This window comes from Spinacia oleracea, chromosome 6 (assembly GCF_020520425.1).
Source record: "Spinacia oleracea cultivar Varoflay chromosome 6, BTI_SOV_V1, whole genome shotgun sequence".
NCBI classification, from domain to species: Eukaryota; Viridiplantae; Streptophyta; class Magnoliopsida; order Caryophyllales; family Amaranthaceae; genus Spinacia; species Spinacia oleracea.
In genome coordinates this window covers 117418214-117433561 of record NC_079492.1, presented here as the reverse complement: position 1 = coordinate 117433561, position 15348 = coordinate 117418214, and positions in this window count along the sequence as shown.

Sequence of the window (15348 nt, the reverse complement as noted above, 5' to 3'; positions counted from 1 at the left end):
ATAAGCGACGCTCAGGAGGGCCCGTAACGAATCCCACAACGCTGCACAACGCGTAAAGGACGTTATTAGGCAAGCACGCAAAATTAAGTCGCATCTACAAAAAACATACGCGAACAGAATACGAGTACCAGTCAGGGACGCATTTTCAGCGCCCCTGGCTTGGCGCCAAATATTCTCATGCCCACAGCTGGGCGCTGAAGTTGCTGCCTGGCCTTTTGGTCAGGCACAGCAGCCTCGGTGCCCGCGCATAAAAAAAATACGTAGCAGTGAAAGAAAATTCGTGAAAATTGCTGCAAGGGCGTACGAAAAGGCACTCAATTCTAAGAACGACTTATAAAATAAACTACTCTTTGTGTCGTCATTAGGCCTCCTATGACAACAATGTTCGGCACCAAAACCGAGCATGCTAATTAAAATAACCTTGAATGTCACATGGGCAAAAAATTCAAAAAATGATGTTCGAATAAAGTTTTCAAAGAAAAATAATGTTCGAATAAAAAATAAATAAATCCGAGTCTAGACTAGGCTATGCCAAAGTACAATCTAAATCCTAAGTCTTAGTTGTCTTATCCATAGAATCGGTCCTAATGCTTGGTGTCGTTCTGCAAGTTAAAAGGTTAAACCATATTGAGTCTCCCTTCCTAACATTTAAATCAATAAGCACCCATATGTAATCCCTTGCTAAGAATCTACGGCCTCAATACTCTCTCTCACCAACAAGAAGAATATATTATAGTATTTGCAAAGTGGAAACAGTCACATTCTGAAAATCATTCCTCCATAGTCGCACAACCCCCAAAGTGAACCTAAGGTGTCAATACCATTGGCAAAAAATTAATGGCCTCAAGGCTTATGATCACATTGGGTCACGACTATCATAGTCCTCTCGAGCCACTCGCCCCTTGAAGTATTCCTAAGTACGGACTAAAAGATTTTCCATGAATGCAACATGACAAACCATGAAAATAACCAAATCGGCATGCCATAAGGCTACCATTGGGGTAAAGCAATACACGCTAAGAGAGAAGCCGCACTAATGATTCTAGTCTTGCAAAAATAAAAATTCGATCTCCCCAATTAACTACCTTGCCAACATTAAGCAAAATGGCGCATGACAAATGAACACCCAAGGGTTAAAATCTAAAGTGTCAACCAACAAAAGTTATGGTCCAATTAGCCTAAATCCGAAAGTCGCTTGGTCTAGTGTTATAGGCTTACGCCACGTCATTATTTTGAGTCTAGGCCACCTCCTTGTATTCATACACGGGTTATAATCAGAAAGATTAATGAAAGTTCGAGTCTAAATCACAACTTCCAGTTAAATCCGAGAAACTGGAATTTGAAAAAGAAGCAAAAAATTATTTTCGATGTAATTCTTTCGTTAAATTTCAATAAGGTAAAAACAACATTTTGAATCTACGCTATTTGCACATTTTAAGAAACGACTAAATACGCTTGCAAAGTAAGACAATTTAATGGTCCACCCTAGGCCTACTAAAGCTAAAGCTCCACCCTAGGCCTACTAAAGTTAAAGGTCCACTATAGGCCTACTAAACGAGGCTCACTCAGTCTCGCCTCGTAACTCAAAGACCACAACCATCTACCTTTTAGCCCAAATAAAAAATTGAAGGATTTATGTTGGGGAGAAATCCCAAGCAAAAAGAAAGAAAAAAATAGAAAGAGAAAAGGGAGAGCGAAAAGAGCGAGCCATGAAATACTTAGCCCGTACCTCCCAAAGTGCGAAATTTACCCAAGTAAACGAAGGAAAAGAATTGAGTCAACCAATCCAAATCATAAAGTTCTACGATGTCTACCCTTTCCAATCCTTATGTTCTTAGACGCCTTCAGTCTGGGGCCCCTGCTCAGCTCATTTAACCCATCCATATTCTCATTGCCATAACCCAAGAAACCATTACCTCGACTCTTGGTCCTGAACTTGTCGTCAACTACAAACCACGTACGGCCATTGACACGTGCGTCATACCCATTATTTCCAAAACCCAAACCTGCTCTTGCATCACCATTAGCATAATGACCATATAACTTGTTTGGATACATCCTGTTAATATACCCTTGAGCCGTCCCCATGCTACTCATTGACCTTGGTTGATGTAAACTCATGACACTAGCACGAGGCTGCAAATTGTGATTCCTAACAGATGTAATCCTCATGCTTGACTAATACCTATACAAATTATCCTATCTCATTCGACCCGTCTTTCAATCCGTCTTGAGTCACGAATAAAAAAAACAAATGAAGAGTACGTTCTACACTTAACGTAAAAAAATTAAATAATAATAATAAAAATAAATAAATAATAAAAAATAAAAAAAAAACTTTGCAAAGCGCACAAAAAAAAGAAAAGAAGCATTTAAGAAAGGAAAAGAAGCATTTAGCGCACCAAAAAAGATCCGCACAGAAATCATTTTCAGCGCCCAGGGCTGGGCGCCGAAATCTTTAACGCCCCAGCCTGGGCGCTGAATCTCTCTGCCTGCCAAATTTTGTCCAGAAGTGCTCGTCATTTTATCTGCACATGCACGGAAAAATAACGAACACTTGGAGGGGTACAGCACGTATTCAGATATACGTACCAAAAAACACATGAAAAGATTTTTGTGCAAATACATGTACTTAAAAAAATAAAACAAATTTTTGGCTTACGGCAAAGTGGCAGATTAAAATAATAATAAACTTCACTTATTTCACCCTATTTCAAACATTACGATTCCACTCGAACGTACTCGTTTAAAATCAGCATTCTAAGAAACCATTTTCTAGGCTAAGAACTACGCAAGACCTGATTCCAAATTAAATCTATTTAAGGCGGATACGTAGGCAATCCATGATTCGGTCCAACCAATTTGCAAAAATATTAAAGCCTATAGAATAACAAGAATAAGAAATAAAGTCCCTTATTGAAATTTAATTACTTGCAATCCAAGTCGAAAGAAAAATTTAAGTCAAGTCATCAAGATGCCAAAATGAGCACACATCGAAAAATAATAAGGGCACGTACCCTTGCCAGAAGGAGCACTCACACTCCTAGGCACTTAGCCAAGACTCAAAAGATCGCTTTGCCTCAATTGAATGGGGGCTAGCGCAAGCGTCCATGACCTCTAAAGTACTCGACTTGACCCTCCCTAAAGCGAACTAACTCACTTAAAGACCTTCTTTCACCACTAGACATAGTCGTTCACTTAAAGACCTTCTTTCACCACTAGACACAGTCATAATCGCCAACAAGTAATAAAGGCAGTAAGCTTGCAATAAAGAGGATTGTTCTACGGCGTCGCCCCATCGTTCCTTCGAACTCGGGGCACCCGTTCATGGTAATTCAAATGCTTGCGAATCCCCTTTGAAAAAAATCAGACATTGTCAATAGGACTTGGCACTTAACCAAGGCTCACCCTACTCAGACATATGACACGGGCATCTAAAATCGAAATCTAAAAGCATCGTTAATGGGAAGACATAATAGCAACTGGGGGCTAAAAATTGAAATGAAAGAGCTAGGGAAAGAACTAAGTATACCTTGACCTTTTGTGCAGACATACACCAAGTAAATCTAAGTCAATTTGAAAACGGTTTATATTCCCGCAATTCTGGAAAAGATGGCCCTAAAAGCCTAAAGCATATGCCAAACGGGCACAAGTATATCTTGACGCCTGCACCCTGGCTTCCAGCAAATCCTTAGGCAGCATTCCAAAAATCGTAACAGTATTTTGATTCACTCATGTAATCCTCTACGAACCTTTCTATAAGTCAACCTACTTAGGACACCTCGGATTGTACACAGTAGGACTCGGATTTCAAATAATTTTCAAAGACTTCTTCGAACATAATAAAGAGTCGTTGGTTTAATCTTAGTATGCGTTTATCTCAACGTTGCGAGTGAGTCAAAAAGATTTTTAAATATGATTATGGGTAAAGAAAGGCACCTAGCTTTTGGTAAAGGCACACTTCAACATGTGACTACCTTGACCATGGCAATGTCGTACAATACGACATTTACAAGAGAAGTAGCAAATCACTACTCGAACGTATCTCGCACTAAACGAGTCTGGTTCAAACTATTCATGATCCATGTCACCATAAATGCATAAAAACGTATGCCAAGCATTATAGCACCAAGCCAATCCCGTAGCTACAATTGGGGGCTTGAGAAAAACACTCTAAAAATGCTCGAAATGACGATTTTATCGCAAATTCTCGACGCTAATGCTATACACACGTCATAGGGGCTCAATCCTAAGGTTTGATCGTGTAAAACAAACCTTAGAATGGCTAAAACCCCTCCCAAATTCTAAGCACTACTTAGAATATATAAAGTCACCCCACTAACAAGGGTAACTGAAAATCGCGAGTCACCAAAACTCCGATCAAACTACGTCGCACCATAAGTTCAACCATCCCACGGTACAAGTCTAAAAAAAAAGAGTAAGGCATATTGCACTAATGTAGGCACGACCAAGAGCACGTGTAAAAGAGGCAAAGACTACTTATCGCCCAAATTCAAAATGCAAGCCACACGACTTCTACATTAAGGATTAAAGGTAGCAAAATATTACCTACCACGGAAGGGATAGCTCGCACCTACACGAGCGGAACCCCAAGGCATCTTTCTCGAAAGAACCTACAAAAATCGTACGCCAAAAGGAAGCATCCCAACATGCATACTTGGGGGCTCCAAGCTACGAAACAACCATAGCAAAATAAAAAATCTCGAAGCAAATGTTTGAACAATCGAAAGGGCACGATGTTTGAGCCCACTTCATGAATGGGCCTGAACCCTATCAAGCTTCTAAGCAAACTATTCAAAATCAGTCATTGCTAAAAAAAATGATTCAAGCAAACTGATTAATGGACCGCACACAACGGCCATTCTATGAACGTTCGTTCACACATACATATCATCATTCTAAGTATCAAACATTCACGAACGCGTTCAAAAGAAAAAAATATATACAAGAGCGATCAAAATCTTACGCCTCAAGGTATGTTCCTCGGGCCATATAGATTCGCCCAACTATTGCAATAACTGCACGCCTTAAGAGTGACAGTCCCTTTAAATAATCGCCCAAAAACGCCAAACACCGTAGTCCACCAATCGGCTATGGTTTCTCGAGAAATAATTGTTATTCACCAATCAACGGTGATCTCAAATGAACGGTTCGTTCCAAAAATAGAATCTCTAGGAGAAAAGAAAAAAAACGAACGAACAAGAGGCCAACTGTGTCATCAAGAAACCTCGCCAGAAATCATTTTCAGCGCCCAGAGCTGGGCGCCAAAATCTTTAACGCCCAGGCATGGGCGCCGAAAATGATCCCAGACCCAAAAAAGGGCCCCTGACTTCTATAGGGCCCCGCTGTATCCGTTCGACTCGAAATTTACCGATTTCTGAAAGTCGCACCTCACGGCTTTGTTAAGAGTAGCACACCACTACAAAGGTCGCTCGCACTTACGAGCACAATCCCAAACACGATCAAGGACATTACATAATGCGTATCCCTAAGGAACCTCTTTGACAAGAAATGACCGTCAAGCACGAGTGCTTGGGGGCTCGAAAGAAAATATATATTATGCAGACTTAAAACAATATTCCCAGACTACGCTGTATGAAGTCCCGTGTTTGGATGTCTCAAAAAATAAAACTGGTTTACGACCTCAAGACAAAGGTCGCCGTTGATACTTATACATAGTCCTCTAATCAAGGACCCAGGTAGTGGCAAAATTGAGCCGTAAAGACTAGCTCAAAACCATGAAGGATGATGACCACGAGACAATGGTCCGTCTAAGCACGTTGTCAACCCACATTCAGGTTGCAACTAAATCCGAGCATCCCTCGAAAGAAAATAAATTCTTCAAAAAAACAAAACGAAGCTCGCCCACCTTTAGCGGGCGGGGTCTGCGTCACTAACCGCGCAGGTCCTCAGTTTTCGAAAAATAAAATCTTCAAATTCAAAATAGGCTCGCCATCTTTAGCCGGCGGGGTCTACGTCACAAACCGCGTAGGTCCTTATTTTCAAAAAAAAAAAGCAAACAAACTTCAAAATAGATTCGTCCACTTCTTTCGGACGGGGCGTCCACCCTTAGCTCGCCATCTTTAGCCGGCGGGGTCTGCGCCACTAACCGCGCAGGTCCTTAGTCGCTGCAGCGATAACTTTTTCTGGTTTTCCCTTTTTCCAAAAATTAAAGGATTGGTTTTCCGTTTTTCCAAAAAAGAACGATGTGAGTAGTTTTCCTTTTTTCCAAAAATTAAAGGATTGGTTTTCCGTTTTCCAAAAAAGAACAATGTGAGTAGTTTTTATTTTTTCCAAAAATTAAAGGATTGGTTTTCCGTTTTGCCAAAAAAGAACGATGTGAGTAGTTTTCCTTTTTTTTTAAAGGATTGGTTTTCCGTTCTTCCAAAAAAAGAGCGATGTGAGTAGTTTTCCTTTTTTCCAAAAATTAAAGGATTGGTTTTCCGTTTTTTCCTAAAAAGAACGATGTGCTGGATTTTCCTTCGTTTTACGTCCCATAAAAACAAGGGGGTTTTCTCGTTTAGCTAACCCTGAAAATGAGAATCTTTAAAAACATTTTTACCTCGTGATCGGGCTTGGCCAGGCCCAATTACACTTTATAGCTTTGATTTCGAAAACATCTGTAGCTACTCCCAATGACAAAGTGAGGGAGTTTCTACGCCTCTTTAGATACTTCCAATGACAAAGTGAGGGAGTTTCTATAGTATCCGTTGACAAATCCCAATGACACGTGAGGGATATGTCGACACTTCAAGTGATGACCCTTAAGTCAAATGTTATCACTCGGGGGCTCGTGAGACCCTCGCAAAACGAGTCACGTACACTATGGCTTGTGTGACGCACTCCGTCCAGTACTTTGACCATCGTCTCATCCCGAGACTCAGTCAAAGTGGGGGTTAACTGTGGACACCTACTTTTGTCCCCATTCCCGAAAGGGAAGGTTCGATGATGAGAACATAAATCTCCACTTGGCAACGCATCTCCTATAAAATAACGAATCTCAATCACCCTTTTCATTTCACCCGAAACCTGCTATTTATAGAAACCTGCTATTTATGGAAACCTGCTAAAAATAGTTACTGCTGTAATGGGTAGTTGTTAAAAGTGGCAAGTCATAAAAGATAGAAACCTGTCAGAATTAGGTGTTGCACTCCAACATAAATCCTAAATGAGATAGAAATTGCAAGAGGAATCCTATTCCTAATATGATTCGAAAATAAGAGTTACGTATTAATTAAAATCCTAACGAGCCTAGAGTTCGTAACGGGCCCAAACGCATTCCGTCATAAAGTTAATACGCGCTAAAAGACTCGGATAAGTCTCAAACACTCCGGATTCTAAGAGTCCAAATCTGAAAAAGAACTCGGCCCAAACATCATTTTCATCGCTCAGCCCTGGGCGCTGAAATTTCCTGGATCCCATTTTCAACGCCTAGAGCTGGGCGACGAAATCTTTAGCGCCCAGTACCTGGTACGTGTTCTCTCCTAATTCTTCTTGGATTAGAGCTCTACAATTCTATCTTTCCACGAACTCTTTTCTATAAATATAGCCCCAAATTCGACGTGAAAGGAACACACACACAATTCATATTCTGAGTATTGACTCCAACCCCTAAGCCTAAGCCTCACGCTGCGAAATGGATCCCGCGTTCTGTCGCAATCGATCTAAAAATCGAACAGAACGTATCCTGTCCCTTGTAGCTGAAGAATTAAGCCCAGAAACTTGAGATTCGTTAAATAAAAGAAGAAATGGTAAAGCCAAAGTGTTTAGTTTTCTGAGAACCGTGACACACCTCTCAAGGGTGCGTCGTAATGTGTCCCTTCGTATGATTTAATCGCTTTCCTCGCCCTTTTATAAAACTGTTAAACTATTAAATCTGATTGTTCTATCACGCCTAATAAAGATAATATCTTGGGAAATTGAACTATCATGCTAGGTCCCTTAAATCAATCTAAACCAGATAATCACGATCGATCTAGTAGTATGTGTTGCATATTGTTAAAATCAATTCAGGTTAGTTTAATAGTTAACGCATGTCCCTTCAATTATTTATGCTGAGCTAGTAAGGATATCCTGCCTCTGGAGTTATCGAAGAGCGAGTACTCCTCTCGGTAGTTACAGTCCCCCGAACCCTCAATTTCTACCTTGCGGGTGTATGTTGAGAGATCCCCACACCAGGGATCATAAGGGAACCTATGGCCGTCGTGGTGAAACATAATTGCACTCCCTTTATGTCACGATAACCGGGTTTTTTCAGTTTTTCTCATTGTCGTTAAAAACTGAATGGCGACTCCTATATTACTAGTCAATTGGGTGTAAACTCAAAGGAAATCCAATTACACTTGATTTGACAAAAAGAAACGTCACGCCCACGAGAGACGAGGTCACTCATTAGCCTCCTGCTTTTTCGACCCCCTCACACTCTGTAATTTGAACGTCTTTTTCCTGCTTCTTGGTAAGTGAACGGTAAGATTCCGATCTTCCAATCAAATGGGCAATCACCTTCTTCATTAAATATTGGCCTTGCAACAACCCATGTGAACATGACCTTTGGAATAAATTTGCTTGAACTGTTGAGCCTGGCGCAGTTATGAGGACGCCCTTGTGTAGATGACTGTCTCCTTTCCAGATGAGTTGTTACCTCAGAATGTTGTACTTGCAGCCATGTATTAGCAAAATTTCTAGATGACGCATGTGTGCAATGTTGCTGAAATTCTAGAAATTCCAAAATTTCGGTTGATGTTGCCTCTATATTTTGTTGTTGCACTGTTTCTGATGGTCCCATATTCAAATATTTATGGTGGTTCCATAATAAAAAAGCATGTCCTCATAGCTCGTATTAAGGGTACTCATGAACTCATCATCATCTACTTCATCACCACTTGAGAAATGGTGGTTCTGATCTTCGTCAAGCAATTCTTTATTCGGAAATCATGGTTGATTCAAATACATGTCTGAAGCCATCAAACCCAGGGAATGATGCTCAACTCTCCTCCTCAAAATCTGGTTGCTTTCACCTTCTCTTATATGCTAAATTTTTAGAATTTTTAATGGCTCTTTCTCCTTCCCTTGTTTGTTGATTTTTGTTTATCACTTGTGGCAGTCTGTATTTATATTGTGGATGTGAATCAAAGAGTCATAAGTTTAGAAACGTTGATATGGAGCCGGAGTAACCTGTGTATTTAATTTTAAAGTTGTAATCCTATTGAAAGTTGTTGAGAAATAAAGAAATCTTATTGTTCAGTTTTTATTTGTATGGATTAGCGACTTGGAATGTTGTTTGCTAATTTTTTATTGGTCTACAAATCATCACTATAATCCAAATACTTTAATTGTGTTATAAATATATTGTATTGTGGATGCCCATTATACTCCTGACATCCTTATCCTATATAATATATGTGTATGTACATATTATGGCGATTGGAATAAGATGATAACGACCCGTTTCTCTCTTCTCCTCTCTCCCTTTCTCTCTACTTTCATAACACGTTATCAGCACCATCGCTAATCAACGAAAGATAAAAATGGGAATGACCAACGAGAGACAAAGGAAACTACCATTAATTACTCGATGTGAGTATTATATATGCGACTTTTTTATGTAATTGATTTATGTTTGAGTCGCTAGTTATCATTATGCATATCTTTGCGGTTTTTATGGAATTTGCATGGCATTATTTTACACAATTAATGGTAGTTTCATTAAAATTACCACTATTCGTTGATGTTATTTTCGGCCGCTTACCATTACTCGATCCGTGTTATTTGTTTGGTAATTAAATTTCAATTTTAGCCGCACAATATGACATAACGGTTACTTTTGAAATGAAAAGGAAAAGCAAAGAAGATAGCCACCATTAATGTAAGTTTATGCTTTAATTGTCTGATTATTTAAATTTGATCATTATCACTTCACTATGATTGATAACAATTGGCCGCAATCAAAGTAAACAACAATTAATATTAAACTTCAAGCAATGGTACGCCAGTTTATAGTCTGATTCTTGATAAATTTTTAGTTTTCTCTCGTTTTTATAATTCTCTATCTTTTATTTGTTGATACCATCTATTAGGACATGCAGTATTATCGGTTATAGATTATCTTTTGATATTTGTTTCTTTGCGGCAAAATTTGATAGGTTTCTTACGGTTACTCTAAATAATTCATATTGTCGATATTGGATTTTTGCGAGTTTGTTTTCCTAGATTCCAGAACGTACTCGTTCAAGAACTAAAATAGTCTTTGACTCATTGGCATGGCACATGCACATAAAATCAAAAATTAATAGCAGCTTCATGCGACTATGCAAGGATAAGGTAGTTACCCTTTTGGAAATGAAATTTCTTCATTAACGCAGTATTTATTCTAGATTCATGATTTATATTGATTTTAAGTATAAAATTCCAATAGTTTACCTATGCTAATTGTGATTTTATGTTTTATCTTATGGTTGTATTATGATTTTATGTTTTTATATGATTTAGACATTGTATTATTTTGGGTGCTTTATATTATGATAAATCATATTTGTAATTTTGGAGAAATTGGTTTTGGACAACCGTTTGAACATGGTTAATTTCTTGCTCACCACTCATAAAGAAAATAACGGGTTATTTAAGTGTAAGGATGTTCTTCATACATCAATGAGAATAGATTATGAAGAGATGTATTTAGTGGGTAGACACGATTTCTCCCACAATAGTTAAGAATAGAATATATGCAAAGATCAGGGGGAGATAGCTTTTAAGTTTATAAAATAATGGCATATGGATTAAAATGATACATGGATGGTAAATGTGGTACAGGTTTTTGTTCAAAAATTATGAACACGAGTATGAGTTTATGATATTGATATCATCATGTAGATGAAAAAAGATGAATATGTTTATTGAAATTGATATGTACCATAATTACAATGCATACTCCAGAAGAGTACAAGCTATCTCTCCATAAGTTTTGTTAAATTGTCTTGCTATTACAAATGAGACACCATTTTGTGTCTTTATATCACATCACAATATGTCCAAATTATATTATTTTATAATTCCAGTGATCACCTTGGGAAGATAACCAGTAGTTATCGAATGAAATATTTTATATGATATTATATACGTACGATGTGATAATTCAGGCCATCTGGGTTTAAGAACACCCGTCATGAGAATTTGAAAAAAAAAATCAAATAAAAATTTATGTGCTGACATTCCCTCATATGTTGTATATATTCAAAGGCAAGACATAATGATTAGGTTGAGTTTTATTTCAATCGAAAAGTTATATTGGAACGATTGAGAAAATAAATACAAGAGATATTAAAGACTTTAAAAAACTTGTATAATGATATGATAGGTGACTTGAAGTTCACCATGATAGCAAGTGACCCGACACTACAAGAATTTGTATCTTTAACGACAACCTAATTACGACGGGTCAAAAATCCCGTCGCAAAAGCCTTTTGCGACGGGGCTAACAACCACACAATGACGGGAATAACCGTCGCAAAATGTCTTTTACGACAGTTTAATGACGGGATTTTCTATTAACGACGACCCCCTTTTATGACGGGTTCACGACAGGAAATCTCGTCGTTAAATCAACGATTATTGGCCTTTCGCGACGGGATTTCCCGTCATTAATAGTACAATTTCTTGTAGTGCGAAGTTCACCAAAAATTATAGTAAGTGACTTGAAGATCACCAAGAAGTTTACAATTGTTTTGTGATTGATTTAAGTTACATAAATCTCTTGATTGGGGCAATCATATGTCAGCACGAAATGAGAAAATATGAAGAAATACAACTGCACAGTGCATCTACTTCCCATGATTAATGTTGATCTCTAGAAGAGAATGAAAATATGAAACATTTATTAAAATACACGCTGAAAAGTGTATTATTAGTTGGTGAAGACTTTTATGCCCCATAATATATTGAAAATATTTTCCCAACTTAGGGGGAGACGAGCAAGAATAAGTTGGCAAAATTAAAAGATAATAAATTGATCCCCATATGAGTAAGTGTACACGCCAACTTTATGTCCTCGAAGTATGTTTGGACATAAATATCTATGACTTAATTATGTTGAGTTTTACATGTCTAGAGACATAAATATATATATGTAAGTCATAGTGCTCGATGTTACACATAGTAAGTGTTGAGAAATATATCTTGCCAATATTTATTTAAATCTCTACACCTGAAGTGTAGATTATTTATACGGTTCTATATTGTGATGAAATATAGATTTATTTATATGAAAAGGGCAAGATAATGCAGTTGGTGATTTTATTGAAAAGAAAGAAAACACTATTATAGTGAATGAAATACCCTTGAAGTGGTATAGATATCTGAACTATAATAGATGGCCCATGAGAAGAGCTGAATGGTACCTATTGAATAAGTATTTAGATATCATTAATGAATAGCATGCACAATATATGTTGAATAATTTTGATGATACCAGTAGAGGATGGAACCGAAATATAATGCATATGCGAGAAATAATGGATTTTTAATAAGGGATCGTAAATCTATGTCTAGTTCGATGTAGACAAAATTATAATGATCAAATGAGCTCATGGACTTGAATTCCAAAAAGATATGGATTTGAAATATCCACACTGTACAGTGTTTTACATTTTGAGTCTTACATTCATATGTATGTGTAATAAAATAGATAATGCATCATGCATCATTCATCATACATCATACATTTAGTTTCTTTTATGTTTTATCATGGTATTATTTTGATTTATACAATTATAGTTTCATATTACATATTTCAAAACTATTATGATGTCGTATATGAATATTCATCCAATGAATGATAAGACGAATTTGCAACTTTATTCAAATTTGTAAGAGGAGATTCTTACCCCATTGGGCTAGTAATTGCGAAAGAAATATGTATTATTGATTTAATAGCATGTTATGAATCATGCAAATAAGAAGAGTTCCTAAAGAACTTATACATGATGTTCTTAACATCTAACCCTTTAAGTTTTGCACATGAATGTCACAACATTGATGAGAAATTATCAAAACTCTAAAAGAGTGTTTTTGAAATGTCATATCAAGTTCTCAACCAGTAGTTTGAATACTTGAGACTTATGAAATATACATATTAATTTGTTCACGAAAGAATTCTTGTTCAAATGAATTGATTCAAAATATGAGATAAAAGTATGTAATGCCCTTACATTGAGTTTTATTTTATGGTCTAGAAGAACCATAAATTACATTATTAGTTATATACCCTAAGTTGGACAGTGGCATTATTATTTATCATGTTTCCATGAAAATATGACTAGAGAAATTTTGATCAACATTGATGATTAATACTATTTATGACCTCCAGAAGAAGGTTTATATATGTCCAATATGTAAGAATACATTTTGTAATATTATGTACAAGAAAATATATTTATTTCAGGTATTATTTTCAAAATTCTGGTGATATAAATACTCACCTCGTGCATACAAGTGAAGATTTGAAAATTCAAGTGAAATAATGGAGAATCAACTTTTAAGAAGCTTCATGTTGCTGCATTTTAAAAGTTATCAACAATTTAGATTCATCGAACTGGAAGATCTCGAGTTAAGTATTCATCAGGGGGAGAAAATACGCGTTGCACTCTTTTTCCCTTAACCATGGTTTTGTCCCATTGGATTTTCCTGGTAAGGTTTTTAACGAGGCAACATCCCAAGCGTATTATGATGAGTGTTGTACTCTTTTCCTTTACTAAGTTTTTATCCCATAGGGTTTTTCTAGCAAGGTTTTTAATGAGGCATCATCTCATGTAAATTACAGGGTCATTGTATTATTTTCTCTGACATCCTTATCCTATATAATATATGTATATGTACATATTATGGCGATTGGAATAAGATGATAACGGCCCATTCTCTCTTCTCCTCTCTCCCTTTCTCTTTACTTTCATAACAAATTGTTGTTTTGTTTTTTTTTTAAATAAAATTAAAACAAAACGTGTACTTTATCTTGAAAGTACAAACAATTATTGCTAATTATCTATGATATCCTTTTCCTTAATTCTCGTGTTTTTAGTCAAACGAACACCATATTTTGGGACGGAGTGAGTACCTTTTAAGGTCCTTTCTAAGAAATACCAGTTGAAATCAGAGCAACGTACATATAGCCTTACTACAACCGTTCAAAATGAGATTTACAATTTCCGTTTTAGTCATTTTCATAATGTTATTTACACTTTACTTTATTTTACTTTTGGACATGAAAATTTACTATATTACCCCCGCATCATTTATAATTTTTCACTCACTTTCTCTTACTTTATTCATTTCTTTTCTTACACACATCCACCTTTTTACCCATCTATTATACTTTATCCTTATTTTATTATATTCACCCACCTTTTACACATTTTTCCTACTTTGTCTTAATATTTGTGTAAATAATAACCGTAAAGATCATTTTGAATTAAAGGTAGTACATCTTAACCATACTTGATTTATTTATGCGTAATCACATTGGCAAATTTGTATTTTATTTCTCTCTTTTCTTTTTACCCACTATCAAAATTCTTTGACATAAAAAGGAGAAAACATACATAAATAATATTTTAGCAATAATAATATAAGGAAACTTTGATAAATTAATCCAACCTTTGGCAGATTTTCTTTTATTAAGTCCACCTATGACATATTTTTTAATAATTTCACCTTTGTTACCTAACAAGTCAAAACCTGTTGTAGGCGGTAATATGTCCCTACGTGGCAGTTTTCTCTCTCTATTCTCACTCGATATATCAGTCATCATCATCAATTCATCACCATCTCGTTCATTTTTTCAACGGTTACCGATCACTCACTACTACATAAACGAGCATATGCAACGGCCAATAACCGTTGCATTAGAACGGATAAACGTTGCCATAGCTCTATTGTAACGGTTATACAACCGTTGCAGTTGCTGCCGTTGCTTTAGGTGTAATGCAATGGTTCCATCAAGATATTTCAACGGTGTGTAAACAATCCTTATAAACCGTTGCAATAGAACTATTGCAACGGCTTTTACACCTATTGCAACGCTTTGTTCAATTTACGCAGAACCGTTGCCTTAGGTTTACTGTAACAGTTATTTGCAGCTAATGCAACGGTCATTGACATTTACCGCCATTAATTTGAACCGTTGCATTAGAGTTAGTAACCACATTTTTTTCCCCAAATGCAACGGCTGTAATCTGCTATATATATAATTATTTCCTGTTGCATTTCAAAAACAGATCGAATAAACACATATAAACAAATTAAATCCTGTAGATCAAGGATGACCAGAATTACATTCCC